The sequence below is a fragment of the Balaenoptera ricei genome, chromosome 17, assembly GCF_028023285.1.
Source record: "Balaenoptera ricei isolate mBalRic1 chromosome 17, mBalRic1.hap2, whole genome shotgun sequence".
Classification (NCBI taxonomy): Eukaryota; Metazoa; Chordata; class Mammalia; order Artiodactyla; family Balaenopteridae; genus Balaenoptera; species Balaenoptera ricei.
Window position 1 is genome coordinate 11,773,285 of NC_082655.1, and position 16,164 is coordinate 11,789,448.

Sequence of the window (16,164 nt, forward strand, 5' to 3'; positions counted from 1 at the left end):
CACCAGAAGTAGGAGGAGGCAAGGAATTGTTCTCCTCTAGAGCCTTCAGAGAGTGAGGCCCAGCCAGCATCTTGATTTCAGACTTCCAACCTCCAGAACTGTGAGAGAATACATTTTTTTTTAATTTACTTTTATTTTTATTTTTTTTTGGCAGTACCACGTGGCATGTGGGATCTTAGTTCCCAGACCAGGGATCGAACCCGCACCCCTTGCTTTGGAAGTGCGGAGTCTTAACCACCGGACTGCCAGGGAAGTCCCGAGAGAATACACTTCTGTTTAAGCCACCTGGTTTCTGGTAGTTTGTTATGGCACCCTAGGAAACTAACAGAGCTCACCTTATTTAATATCATATTTAAAGTGGCAACGTAAATCTTGCCTCTTAGTAGACATTCAAATGATTGTTTAATTGCTATTTAAACTAAACTAAAAACACCTAGAATGTCCCACTGCTTCCTTCACCCCAGTCACTTAAGTCCTGACCAGCCACAAAGGCTAAGTTGCTCTCACCCTTGGGAAACCTCCCATCAACACAGTCTTTTCTCCTCTGGATTATTAAGGCATTTTATTACTTATAATAATCTTAATCTTAGATATTCCGGTGAACCATAATGCATAGCTTGCCTTCTCGAAAGATTTCACAACACTTTGAAGCCTGGAAGAAACTCTATCTCAGTCGTGTAGTGTCACTTCTGTATGATCATTTCACGTTCAGCATGTAACATATTCATAACTACTTCCTACACTGTCCACATTTTCAAATGGTAGTGAGAAAAGGAAGGCTCAGATTAATGAAATCACTTGCCCCAGACATCAGGATAGGAAATGGCAGAGTTGGGATTTGCTCTTCCCACTTCGGCCTTTTAGAAAGACTTCACATCAGTAACCACTGACTTAAGTCCTCAACTGCCCTCGCTGTCACTGAAGAAGAAATCTGAGACTTCTGACCAGCACCAGGAGCTGAGCATACAGATATGTGGGACATGAAGACCCTGCCAGCCTAGAGAGCTAGAAACCAGAGCCAACAGCAAACACACACAGAGTCCCTTGTAATCTCCTGACATGACGTCCAGTGTCTCCCAGCTTCCCATCGGATGGCTCACTCTGATCCAAATGCCCAAAATAGCAACTTAACTTTTAGTAAGTGCAGGCTGGGTTTCATTTGTAAACAGTAGCAGAAAAAAAATGACATTGAGGAAGCTACCAATAGATCATCTTTATCCTGTTTCTAGTCATTATTCTCTGATTCCTCCTTCCTTATTCCGGCAGACATAAGATTGGAGATGGGGACTTTCTTAATGAAAAGCAGGAATACCCAAGCTGTACAGAAAACACACAAAAGCTATCAGTTTCTATCCTTCAAAAGTAATAAGACTATGTGCCAGAAAACATTCTGTAAACTTCTAAGAGCTACAGCAAGAGATATTGTCATTACTTTAGAAATAGGCACATGTCATTTCTTGATGACTTTTATAGAACCAATAGTGGTTTTTCCATTACCTTTATTTAATTAATTAATTATATTTTTTTATTATATAAGCTACAGATGTACAATATAGTGATACACAATTTTTATAGGTTATGCTCCATTTATAGTTATTATAAAATATTAGCTATATTCTCCCTGTTGTACAGTATATCCTTGTAGCTGATTTTATACACAATAGTTTGTAGTTCTTAATCCCCTACCTCTATCTTGCCACTCCCCCCTTCCCTCTCCCTACTGGTAATCACTAGTTTGTTCTCTACACCTGTGAGTCCGCTTCTTTTTTTGTTATATTCACTAGTTTGTTGTATTTTTTAGATTCCACATATAAGTGATGTCATACAGTACTTGCCTTTCTCTGTCTGACTTATTTCACTTAGCATAATACCCTCTAAGTCCATCCATGTTGCTGCAAATGGCAAGATTATTTAAAATCTATTTTTATTATGTCACTATTAGTTTTGTTAAAAGAGTGTCTTAGCCAGCTTGGGCTGCTATAACACAGTACCACAGACAGAGTGGCTCAAACAATAGACATATATTTTTCACAGTTCTGGAGGCTGGAACTCCAAGATCAAGGTGCTAGAAGATTTGGTTCCTGGTGAGAACATCTTCCTGGCTTACAGATGGCCTCCCTCTCATTGTATCATCACATCAGGGAGAAAGAGCGAGCTCTGGTCTCTTCCTCTTATTAAAAGGAAACTAATCCCAACATGAGGGCCCTGCCCTTATAACCTCATTTAAACCTAATTACCTCCCAAAGGCCCCACCTCTAAATACAATCACATTAAAGGTTAGGGTCTCCATATGTGAAGTTTGAGGCTGGGGACACAAACATTCAGTCCACAAAACATAGTATGTGATTTGAAACAATAACTTTTGCTCACCTAAGAAAATCCTAGGTATTCTATAACTTGAAGAGAAGATAATGCAGAATCTGTAATTCCGAATATTCACAGGAACATGAAATGTTTCATTATTCTAAAAGGCTTAAATATATTTTAAAAATCAATGTGGTGAGAACCCTATGTTATATTCCCGGCCCCAGCACTTAAACAATCGTGTGACTTTAAATAGGTCACTTAACCTCTTTGAAAGGGCAGCCAAATCTTGGGCACTTTGCAAGTATGTATAAATAATGATAGTAAAAGATTATAGCTCATTCAGTAAAATAGGAATACATGTGTCTCCAATGACATATATGAATAAATAAATGGGGAGAGACGAAAGCTCTGTGTTGCAGTAATATAATAAATATGGATGGGATGATAGAGTTTAAAATTATTCGATGATCATCACAGAAATAATTTGGGTGAGAAACATCGATGGATGCTAAAACTAAAGGATGGAAATGAGATGTAAAACAGAATTTTGCATAAACTCAAAGAATCACCTCGCAAGGTATCTATTAATTACAAAAGTAGTTATAAAGCAGAGAAAACTCGCCGATGCCAAGTGACCAATAATTAATGCCACCAGTAATGGAAAAGTTGGCATCCTGTGCCACTTGATGGAAGGCAGTGAGAACATAGCACCACTCCTGTGATATTCTAGCCAAAAATTCATGACCTGGGTCTAATCATGCGCAAACACTGGACAAACCCAAAAGGAAAGACATTCTATAAAATAATTGATTACTAATCTTCAAAAATGTCAAGGTCAAGAAAACCAAGAAAAGACTGAGCAACTTATGCAGGTTGAAGGAGATCAGAGATACACGACAACTGGGAACAACATGTAATACTAGATTGGATCCTTTTGCCATAAAGAATATTATTGGGACAACTGGTAAAATTTCATTGGGGTCTCTGAGTAAATGGAGACACAGCAATCCTTTGCACTAATCTTACAAAAATTTTTCTTTAGATTTGAAATTGTTTTCAATTAAAATTAAAAAAAAATAGAAAAAGATAACTTGAGTTTTGGAAATAATTCTATTTTGTGACAGGAGGAAAACAAGTTCCAAATAGGATTTTGAACTGATAGATTTGAGATCAATTTGAGAAACTTCAGTTACCATTGTTCTTTTCCAGAATAGAGGAAGGTATTTTTTTTTCTTAATAGATTAATGCTAGTGCTTGAAAAAATATCTTAGAAACTTAAAATGATCTGTTGCTTTGATCTTCTAAATCGTAGTGTTATTTAGAGGAAGCTGGAAAGCAAATGAAATTTTATTCGATCATGTACATGGTGCATTTAATTATAGGCATTATTTAGGGGATACATGAAACATTCTGTTGGTATATTTTGTTTCTTCCATGATAAGAACAAGGGAATCGTTTTGTGCATGGGGGAGTGGATTTTTTTTTCCCCCAGAGGATAATGCATTTTAGAGGCTCTGTGTGTTTTAAGTGTTTCTCAGGGCTGATTAAAGCCTTGCACTTGGATTGGAAAGCTAGTGCTCATCTGTGTAATAAATGTCCTTTCACTGAATGAAAGAAAGACTTCTTCTTAAGTCAAAGTTAGAGTCATGACAGGATTACACAAGGACAGGTGGCAGAGTGTCTATGATTGGGGAAAAGTTAACAGGGAAAGGCTTGACATTTAGAGTTTAAGGGATATTTCCAGACTTACTGAAAATTAGATTTTCTTGTGCTTTAATCTATAAAATTAAATACTCCTTCTTTGAAATGTGTATATATTAATCTCCATTGTGTCCCAGTTACCTAGAGCAGCATCAACAAATAACTGATAAATGATTTGAAAACTGAATAAATGAATAACAATGGATGATTGGAATGAATGGTTATCTCCTCTTAGTGATTATCTGTTCTATGCTCTCATTCTGGACGCTACGGAGCAGAAATCAACAAACTACCACTCACAGGCCAAATTTGGTTTGCTGCCTATTTTTGTAAATAAAGTTTTACTGGAACACAGCCATGCCCACCTATTTATCAATATGTATTGTCTATGGCTGCTTTCCTGGTGCAATAGCAGAGTTGAGTACTTACAACACAGACTGTACGAGCCATCACCCGTACAATGTTTACTATCTAACTCCTTACATACAAACATTTGCCGACTCCTATTCTAGAGAATGGTAAGTGCTTAGAATTTAAATGAGGGTAAAGCCCAAGAGATAGAGCCTGATAGGGTTTGCTCCTAGGATATGATTCATAACGATTACTTCAGCTTCTTAGAGCCCCTTGAAGACAACTTATAAGTAATAATCTTCCTGTTTGCTCTTCATATTCTGCATTAGGAAACCAGAATCCTCTCTGGGTATTACAAAATAAGGAACTGGAAACAGATAACTGCTGACAAAGGTGTTAGAAGGACTAGAAAGATAAAAATGAGATAGTCACAGGTTAGTAACTGCAGGAAACTAATAAAAAGAGAACTTGAACGGTTTCACTCGGAGCTCACCATTGCCTGCTACCAGCGTTGATGTTGTTGGAACCTAGCTGCCTGAGTGGGAGCCCAGGACTGCACATGCGCCAGCCAGCACAGTTGCTGCCACTGCTGGAGAGGCCACCAAAAGATGGGAAAAACATACTTTTTTTTCTTCACTCCTTCCAGACTCCCATGTGTGCCTCCCAACGGCATAAACTAACAAGAAGCCAGTTGGCAAGGGTGTCTGACAGATGTGGTTTATGAACTCCTAGCCCCAAGAGTAGAAAGGAGGGATAGGAACAGAGAATATGAGGATGAAGGACAACAGAGACTATTTGCCAAAGACTCATAGTATTTAACTAGCTTGATGGTCAAGTTCACCTTCTCATCAGAAGATCCTCTTCAGTAGTGGTGGTAGTAATGGTGAGAAGAGGTGCCATAACATGATGCAAGGAGAGGACAAAGTGTCTATAAAGTCAAAGAATTGATAAAGAATATAAGAGGATTTTATATACTTTGAAAACATATGGTGGGAAGAGAGGAACACTACTTGCAGAAGCTAGAGAGGTAAACCTGGACAGGGGAAACATCACGAAGAACCCTATGCCTGATGTAAGAAGTGGCAGCACAAGCAACAGATAAACATCACTGTGGGATCTGACAAAGTTTTATCCATTCTAGGGATGACATTCTTCATTGGAGGAGTCAGATTCCAGATACCTAGGTCAAGGATTGGTGAAAGGAACCACAGGGAAGTTTCCATTTTTATGATGATTCAGATTGATTAGCCATGGCTGCCTTTAGATCTGAATTCTGAAGGATTCTCACCATCTCCAGGTTCATTGGGAAAGAGTGCCATGATGCCTGCCACCAGCACACTGTATCATATGTCTGCTACCATGATTGACAGTAATATGTATACCTGGGAATATTCTTTAATTTAGGAGATTCCAAAGACAGCAAAGGGATTTGTTGAGAATGAGTGCTATGACTAAGTAAGTCTTCAGTATATAGTTTTATAGGAAAAAAAAAACTGTCTGCAATAGATTCTCACATTAGTCTCCAATTGTTCTTAGTAAAAAAAAAAAATGGTGATAACATGAGTAAGTGTAGCTAAGGGAATAGGTTTTTGGCTGGTCTGACTCAGACATACTTCTGTGGGCTGCGCTGGTTCCATGGCTACTTGCCACAGTTAGATATGTTGCTTTAGAACATAAAAATTCTTCATACAGTGAACACTAATTTCAGTCCACAAAATCGTATGAGAAATAAATATACCTTTACTTCTTTATATATTAACTTAATTTCTATATTGTTTCAATTCCATATATAGTTGTAGATGGGAACACAAAACGAAATCAATTAAGATCATTGCCTCACATTTCCTCTGAGGTGGATTTGAGACTAACAGAGACCATGTAGTGTCTTATGGGGGCTGATCTTATCTGATATTTAATGAGTCTTCCATTGTTGCTGTGCTATCTACAAATCCTCTTTAGGTCTTGGGTGTACACAGTGAATTAACCGATTCGGCGCCATGCCGAGGTGTGGAAGATTTCTGGGAGGCTTTCAGGGGCTCTACACACACACACTCAGCTCTTTGCTTTCTCCTGGTCTCTTCTTGCCACCCTGGGGCCTCATCTGATCATCCTCACAGCTGTGCTTCCACACCCATCTTGGCCTTTCATCTGCTTTCACAGAGATGGTCAAGAAAATACAGAACCTCAGGGACCATCAACCTCTGCACTCTCATTAGTTCCCTCCAGCTCTTCTTCCCCTCCTTGGAAGCTGGGTAGTATTAACTCTGTGGGGTGGGGTGAGAGTAAGGGCAAAGGTAAGGAAGACCTTTAATTCAACAATATTCTCACTACGTTTGCTTCTGTGGTTACTCAAAAATAGCCTTTAATTATTGAACCTTATGTGTTAATGTAGGAACTGATGCAAAAAGCTGCAGGTCTGATGTCTGTATTTTCTCAGATCTCCCTGAGCATTCTCTCTTCTTTAGGAAATAGGTGTTTATTCTCTTATTTCCCACTTTGGTTCTCCTTCCACACACACACACACACACAAGGAAATAAGTAAATGAATGACAGAGGCAGGTCCCACATTCTGTAGATGTGGAAGCAAATAAGCCAAATTGACCAAAAATTCACATAGCTGATTCATGGTAGAGTCAGTCAAGAACCAAGGCTTTCGACTGTGAGGTCAGGGCACTTACCTCCAGAGCTGTGCTTTTCCAAATGCGGTGAGCATGGAAAAAATGGGTCAAATGACTTGAACTGACATTTCGCAAAAGAACATCTGCAAATAACCAGAAGTACATTATTAGCCATCAGGTTAATTAACTTTATTAGTCTCCATCGAAGTGAAAATAAAAACCACCATGTCATGCCACTCCATACTCACTAGTATGGCAAAAATCAAAAAGACTGTAAATACCAAATATTGCCAAGGATGTAGAACAACTGGAACTCTCATACACTGCTGGTAGGAACATGAGAACTCTTTGGCAGTATCATATAAATTTAAATATATACTTTCTATACGATCCACCATTTCTACTCCTAGATATTTATGCAAGAGAAATAAAAACATATGCCCACAAAAATAATATAAGAATGTTTATAACATCCTTATTCATAACAGCCCCAAACTTGAAACAATTATATGTCCATGAATAGGACAATGGATAAAAATTGTGATATACTCTGGAATACTATTCAAAGGAACAAACTACAGATACTATAGAAACATGACTGAATCTCAAAAATATGTGCAAATCACACACACACATACAGACACACTTACACATATACATTGTGTATAATTCCATTTATGTGGATCCCAAGAGCAGGAAAATATAACCTATGGTGATAGAAGTCAGAAAGGGGTTATCTCTGGACAGAGGTGGGGCACTAGGAAAAGACACGTGGAAACTTTCTCAGGTGACGAAAATGTTCCATATTTTGTTTTTGGTGGTGAGGGCCAGGTGTGTTCAGTTCAACTGAGTCAAATGAATAAATCGTACATCAGACTTAACATTTAGGATTTGTACATTTCACTTCGTATAAATTACACATACTGTAGTTAAAAACATATCAGAAATTAAGTAATAAGATAGTGTTGTTAAAAAATGTAAGGTTCTGCAGGAAAAAAGATGGCAGAGTAGAGAATGGACTTGAGGACACGGGGAGGAGGAAGGGTAAGCTGGGACGAAGTGAGAGAGTGGCATGGACATATATACACTACCAAACGTAAAATAGATAGCTAGTGGGAAGCAGCCGCATAGCACAGGGAGATCAGCTCGGTGCTTTGTGACCACCTAGAGGGGTAGGATAGGGAGGGTGGGAGGGAGACGCAAGAGGGAGGGGATACGGGGATAAATGTATACGTATAGCTGATCCACTTTGTTATACAGCAGAAACTAACACAACAATATAAAGCAATTATACTCTAATAAAGATGTTAAAAAATTTTTAAAAATGAACAAATCAACAACAACAAAAATGTAAGGTCCTGAAGCAAACTGGGAGAGACTTACAAATGGCTTCTTTAACGTGTCCAATCAGAGATTCTAATCAGATAAGTCTGAGCAGAGATGAGGAATCCGCCTGTTAATTAGCCTCCCCAGGTGATTCTGATGCAGGTGTTCAGAGGATCACACTTCGAGAACTACTACTACTCACTTTGCTGTCATGATACATTTTTTAACACTATTTTTAATGAGCTTTCCTTTGATTGCTAATTTTCCACTTCCATGTTTTTGGGTAACTTTTCTCCACATTTCAGCACTGATACTGGTTTAAAACAATCCTGTCTTGTAGTCTGAATATCTGGATTTGTTTCTCTGGCCTATTAATTAGGTTTGATTATGTGAACTCTCATAAAATACTGATATTTAAATCTCTTAATTAAAACACTAGTGGGAATCGGAGTTCCCTTTAAGGCAGAGATTTGCTTTCAGCTAGGAACCTATGTACATGTGCTACACATATTGTTTTTCCCTGCTTTTTTTGCTCTTCAGCTGGAAAGCATGAATAAGAAAACATTACCTTATAGGCACAATGACTGCCAAAGAATGTTGTTCATAATAGTTGTTTGATAAATGGAGTTTGATAAATGGATGCTTGAATTGGAATGAATAGTTCAGGAAAAAGAAATAAATAAAGCAGCACTTTGAGAGAGACTGAGCTTGAAAAGATTTCACATAAATGAAGAAGACACTTGAGACTTTCTTTTATACCATGTATACCACTGTGTCTGCACAGTGTAGCTATTTTGTTTTCTCATTAAATCCCCATATGTACTTTGTAAAGTAGGTATATATTATCCCATTTTACAGATGAGGAAAGAGGCTTGAAGTGGTTTAGTGGCCAAGATCAACCAAATATTGCATTAGTCAGATTTTTTGAGTTTGTGAGGCAGAAATGAACAACCAAAACTATTTCAGAGGCTTATAACAACACACATTTACTTTTTGTGGATCAGCCTTGGCTTGTTTCATATGTCTGCATGGTCAGATATGGCTGAAAGAGCAGACTGAACAGAGCTTGGGAGAGGTCACAAGTCAACCACACCGGGGCTCTTAAATCTTTGCTAAGTCATCACACCTGCTCTCCTCCCACTGGCAATGAATGAGAATGTCTCAGCCTCTTAGAGGGAATGTAGACTGAACACCTAGTGTTATGGGCTGAATGTTTGTGTTCCTCTGAAATTCTTAAGTTGAATTATAATCTCTAGTGTGAGGGTATGGGGAGGTGAGGACTTCAGAAGGTAATTAGGTCATGAGGGTGGAGCCCTTATTAATGGGATTAGTGCCCTTATAAAAGAGACTCCAGAGAGCTCTCCTCACCCTCTTCATCTCCCAGATGAGGATACAAGGAGAAAACGGCAGTTTACAACCTGGAAGAGGGTCCTCACCAGAACCTGACCATGCTGGCACTGTGATCTCAGACTCTAGGTCCCAAAATATGAAAAATCATTCTCTGTTGTTTACAAGCTGCTCAGTCCATGATATGCTGTTATAGCAGCCTGAACTGGCTAAAACACTTAAAGAAAATACAATACAACCTACCAACAATGGTAACTGACAAAGCCAAAATTCAAATTCATATTTGTATGGTATTAAGGTCCTTTTTCCTTCCACTAAGATCATTCATTCACTCACTCATTCACTAATTTATTAATTCAATAATTATTTTTTGAGCTATTAGTAGCAGGTACTGGCTACTAAGAGGTAATTTGGCTCCAGAAAGAACTAATTGAATCCTCTCTCTCACTTATTAACTATGGAATAACTAAAATTATATTCTACCTCATAATGGGAGTGAAATTTTAAATATTTATCTTGAAAATAATGACATATGTACAAATTCCACTTGTGCAAGTGTGAGATCTTATATTCAAAGCCTGCTTCACATGGATCCCTGGAAGCTTTATTTATCTTTCTGACACTTTCTCTGGTTTATATGGATCCCAAATTTTAGGATTCTGGAGATTAAGAACATGTTAACTAAGCAATTTTGGAAACTGATTTTATTTTGACATCTAAATATGTTAAACGAACCACCATCTACTAGAGCTACCATTTCACATCAAAAACAAAATAGGATGAACAACACATATAAAATTTTTCAGAATGCAGAAAAAAATTTTAAGAAGCAGCACGAAAATAAATTTCACATACTGCCTTGCTTACAATTGTTTTCTTATTGCAAATTCTTCAGCTTGGAATGCTTCCTTTTATCATATTATTGTAAAAAATATTCACATAGGTATGATGATGCAGATTGAATTTAATTTCCTAGTACTGTTTCCCTCAATTTGGAATATTATGGGAAAACTGAGAGAAGCCAAAAATATAACATCTTACTACCAACACTTCTCCCGTATACTGGTCCACAAAGAAAGCAGGTCCAATGTCTGGTGAGATTGCAAAAAAGTATGTGGGAGAGTGTTAGCATGTGGCCTAGATTCCCCAAAAATGCGCAGCCAGGAGTATGTCTGAGAGGTATGCTGGGATTTGAGAACATTTTGTCCCGGACTAAATTGATCTGAGGACAAGTGTATTAGAAGAGTATCCTGCTGAATTCAAGAGCTGAAGAAGTCACCAACTGGTGACAGTGGCTCAGATTGTCCTTAGAGCTGATTTATTTAATTCAAAAATTTTTATTGGGTGACTACTATGTGACATATAATAATTCTAGGCTCTGGGAATGTGACTGCACAAGACAAGAATCTGACCTTGTAGATTCTAGTGAAGGTGTTAATAGCCTCTGCTGAGCACCAGTGCTCGTATGTGACTTCTAAGACAGTTTTCTAATGATTCCGTGAAACACTGCAGCATAATACAACCATGATGTGGTCAACCTTCCTCTCCCTCTTCATTAATTTAGCAAAAGGCTAACAGTAGTACTATTAGGCTATGGTAAGATGTTGCTAGTTTAAATCCTGCACTGTGACTTAATTGCATGTGACCAGCATAAAACTAACCCTGCTACTCATGTGTTAAGATCCTTCCCTTAGCAAAAAACACTGAACAAGGTTGATGAACAAGGCTCTGCAGGATCTGTCCTGTGACCAAACTTGCACAGTACCACTTAGCATGCTCCAGATACATTAGTCTTTTTTCCAGTTACTTCAACTCACCAAACATTTTCATGTTTCTGGATCACTGCCCATGTTCTTCTTTCTGTCTGTAATGCTTTTTCCTCCACTCTACACCTGGATAAACCCTATTCATCCTTTAGAGCTAAGCTAAATGCCACTGCTTTATTGCTGTCCTTCCTGACTCAATCTAAAATGAGATCCCCTTCCTCCAATTAGTTATTTTTTTACAGCATCGTCTATTTTTTTTTTTTTTTTTCATTGTGCCCTGACTATAGGTAATGAGACTGAATTGAATTCTTTCCATGGAACACAGGCTCCTGGGTCTAATATAAAAAATTCCTTATTAAAGAAAATTCAGCTTTGGATCATCAACATTAACTCACCATCAGCACTGTCATCATTATAATGACCAAAGCTAATATTACCAGAAGCTTTCTCCATGCCAGAAACTGGGACACATACATTAAGTGGATTATTTCAGTTAATCCCACAATGATCTTATAAAGTAAGTAGTATCACTATCCCCACTTTAAAAATAGGAAAACTGAGGTTCGGAGAATTTCATTAAGTTGTTCAATGCCTCAAAACTAGTAAGGGATGCAGCAAGGATTTGAAATCATGAGTCTGACACCAGCACCCGTGTTCTTTACTGTACTGACAGGTGGGTACTCAGCAGTCATGATGGAGACTCTGGGGTGTAGGTTTGACTTGTTCTTTAATCCCAAGTCTTTCTAAACAGGGAAACCGGGGCCCACCGATTGATTTATGGCTGGCCTTCTCTGGTTGGCTCAGCAACTGGAGAAGACTTAGGTCTACAAGAGAATTCATCTTTGAAAAAGTAGAATTGAAGCAAGAGAAGCAAGGCAAAAAATGACATGGTCAGGAGGCAATAGGTAAATACTCCCAACGATGAGGAAACCACAGACTCCAAAGCATCCCATTCCATCCTCTTACAGTGTGACCCTTGGGAAATTATTTCTTAGATAGAACCAGAATTTGTCTCCCTTTATTTTGTAGCCAGTGGCCATGAAAAGTGGTTTTCATCAGATTTCAGAGCAATCAAAATCTCTCTTTCTTAGTCTATCTTGAAGCTCCCATTGATGAAGAGAGTGTCCCTTTATTATTTCAATGTCAGTGATATTGGATTAATATTTAAATTGTTCAAAGCACTTTTCCCTGTATTCATGTATTTGATCCTCACAGTATTTACAGGGCAGGGGTTATTATCACCGCTTTTTAGATGAGAATACTGAAGACCCAAGATGGTTGATGCCTTGTACGAGTCAGTACAGCTAGTGAGCAGCAGAGTTAAGGCTCCCTCTCACTCCAAAATCATCCAGACCCTCCAAAGTGATCATTTTAAGGCTATTTCATCCTTATCTTATCTCTCTGGTTGCTTTTTGATACCTGGTGAGATATGCTCTGAATCTGATGGGATAGAGAGGCATTTGGGCTGGGGAGAGCAAGATTCTTCTCATCCACACAGCACTTACTATATATAAAACTGGCCTGGTTAGGCTGACAGGGCCAGGGTCATAGTTTCTCAGGAAAATGGCAGACTAATGGAAAAAAGGTCATAAATATCATCAAATACAAGGCCTGACATTTACCAAGGACAACGGTTTCATCATAAAAATCTCAGGCTTTTGGAGCCTTCAATTAAGCCCCCACAAGACATCCTGACTCCTTACCAAAGAGGAGGAAAGGAAAGAATAACAAAGTGTGTATATGTGTGTGGGATGGATGGGGGTGGGGAGTAGAGATGACAGATGAGGAGAGGAAGACCAAAGGGGACACTCCTGTGGTTTCAGGAGTAAACTGAGCTCCTAATTCTTTGTGACCAGTAGTAGGATTAAGAGTTCAGAAGGGCAGGTCAAACAAGGGCATAGGGTCAGGCTGGGTCTTGCAGGGATGTGACCCAGGAAATGCTGGCAGGCTGGGCCCTCATACCTCCCCCAGCAGGCCTCCAATTAGGATTTAATGGCCAAATGTGGAATGCATTAGGAGTTCTGAGCAGAAAGTCTGTGTTCAAAGGAGCCGGATCTTTCTAGCTAAGTAGAAAAACATTCCTCCATGGTCAGTTTCCTCCTGAGCCATGCTAATTCTGGGGACCTCGCTGACAGTGGTGCCTTGCAAAGATCATGTACAAGTGGCCTAGGCATAACCCCCATTTTCCTTGAAGATGACACAAAGAATCAGCAGATCCACTGGCTCTACTCGGTATTGGGGGCAATGTGGGAAGTAGGAAGAATCATCTGACCTGGGATTCTTTGTGTTTGTGGATCTTGTAGATATGTATCCTACATACATAGGATACGTAGATAGAAAACGCATATACATCAGTAGTTATGGGTAGATGCAATATAGAGTTAAAATATTTGTATACTTCTGTGTGTGTGCCCGCTGTATGTATGTATGTATGTATCTATCTATCTATCTATATTTCTTGTTTAAAGTTTGCCTTTAAATGCTGTCTTGTCACAGAGGGGAATTCAAGCAACTGCCCAGGGTGTACTGTGCATGTGTGTGTATGAGTGTGTGCATGTGTGCACATGTATGTATGAGTATGTATGGGTGTACGTGTGTGTAAAAGAAAGAAGTGTGTAGTATACAAATGTGCATGTGCATGTATGTGAATCTGTGTATCCCTTACACCTCTGAGTGTGACTGAATATAGGCATTAGGGAAAATACGTTAGCATCTGTGAAAATGCTTCTGGAAGTGAGGATAACATAGCGGGTAAAAGATTAGCTCTGTGCCCATGAGTATGTTCAGTGGCATATTTTGCAAGTGTGAATGCATATACATATCAATGAATATCTCTGTGATGACAAATTTTGCTTTGCATGTGTTGCTTCATGTGAACATGAAAACATCGCATCATGTGCAGATACATGTAATATCTGTTGAAAGTGTATTTGGATGGGTATACATGGTACTTTTGCAGTCTGTATATTTGTGTGCAAGTATGCGATAATGTGTGAATACCTATGAATCAAACATAAACCTGGGTGTGCATATGTATGGTTATGTCTAATGAATGAATATATGTAAATTGTGGCTATGTGACTACATGAATATTTGCTTATATCTCTGGCAGGGCCTGAAGAGAAGGTGAGATTGTGGAAAATATGTCCAGTTTGGGGAACATGAGAGTATGTGTGGGTCTGTGCAGTGAGTGATAGGATGTGCCTATGCCTGTGTCTGTGGTTTTCCCCATCCTACAGCAGGTAAGCATGAGTATCTTAGACTTCAGCCAAAGCTGCTCCTGTTCTGGTCTAGTCCAGCTTCTCTTTTGGAGTTTGAATAAATGATATAAGAAAATATGTTCCATTTCTTCTAACAGTACTACATGGTGTTTGCACACACACACCCACACACACACCATACACTCTTTGGTATAAAGCAAGTGATCGAATAAATTTTATCTTGAGTATTTTAATGCTATCATATCAGCCCTGAATTTAGGGTGACCTCGGTCCTGGTTTTAGGACCGAAAGTCCCTCATCCTGAGACCTGCCCCCATCCTGTACAAACCTGGTCAGTTGGTAACAGATTGCAGAATAGGGAAACTGAGTCTGGACCATACCCAGGGAAGTGGCACAGAGCTATTATTTTGTTTCCCTTCACAGAGGAAAAAAAATTGACCTGCATCCTTCCATATAACTATATTTTCATGAGTGAAGTTACTTGCCTCTTAAGTACAGCATAAGCATAGAAATTTTCAGCTACCTGGATCTATTTGGAAATTGCATTGTGTCCCTTACAAGACGTGTGACTAATTTGGCTAATTTACTTAGGTTTCCTGAGTCTTGGCTTCCTCATCTGTAAAGCAAGTGTAACAACTACTTCACAGGGTTATTTTATGGATTAAATGAGAACATATAGACACAAAGCACTAGTAACTGACTATATGTTGTAAATTCAATAAATGGTACACATCATTATCATTCACCCATTCCTATGACGTATTTATATATATTATATAGTACATATGTATATTACATATATTATACATATACAGGTATACATATGTCTATACATATACAGGTATACCTTGTTTTATTGCACTTTATTATACTTTGCAGATGTTGTGATTTTTACAAATTGAAGGTTTGTGGCAACCCTGCATTGAGCGAGTCTACTGGCACCATTTTTCCAACAGCATTTGATCACTTCTTGTCTTTCTGTCACATGTTGGTAATTCTTGCAATATTTCAAACCTTTTCTTTATTGTCATATGTTATAGTGATCCGTGATCTTTGATGTTACTACTACGGCTCACTACAGGCTCAGATGATGGTTAACACATTTTAACAAAAGAGTATTTTTAAATTAAGCTATGTACATTGTTTTTTAGACATAATGCTATTGCATATTTAAGAGACTACAGTATAGTGTATACATAACCTTTATATGCACTGGGAAACCAAACACTTCGTGTGATTTGCTTTATAGGATATTCGCTTTATTGCGGTGGCCTGGACCCGAACCTGTAGTATCTCCAAGGTATGCCCATTTATGTATATATATACACACACACATATATGTGTGTGTGTGTATATATATATATATATTACAAAAGGGTGCTAGTTATATACTCCCAGCAATTTTAACGACAAGTCCTTGTCATCTTCCCAAAGCAATAGCTGTTCCTTGAGATCTCGCTGTGGGCTATGCAGCGGGCTGTGTGACAGTGGACACTACACAGAGCAAAGCAACCCTTTTATGGAAAG

At 38.5% G+C, this 16,164-nt stretch overlaps 1 long non-coding RNA gene across 6 annotated transcripts in view; it reads right to left on the reverse strand.

Moving 5' to 3' along the window:
* Positions 1 to 16,164, reverse strand: part of LOC132351824 (uncharacterized) — a 267,722-nt gene that overhangs the window by 231,196 nt on the left and 20,362 nt on the right. For all 6 annotated transcript variants that reach the window (XR_009498492.1, XR_009498493.1, XR_009498490.1 and 3 more), the window contains one exon: positions 7,038 to 7,120. This is a non-coding gene — a long non-coding RNA (uncharacterized LOC132351824). The remainder of the gene's footprint in view (positions 1 to 7,037; positions 7,121 to 16,164) is intronic.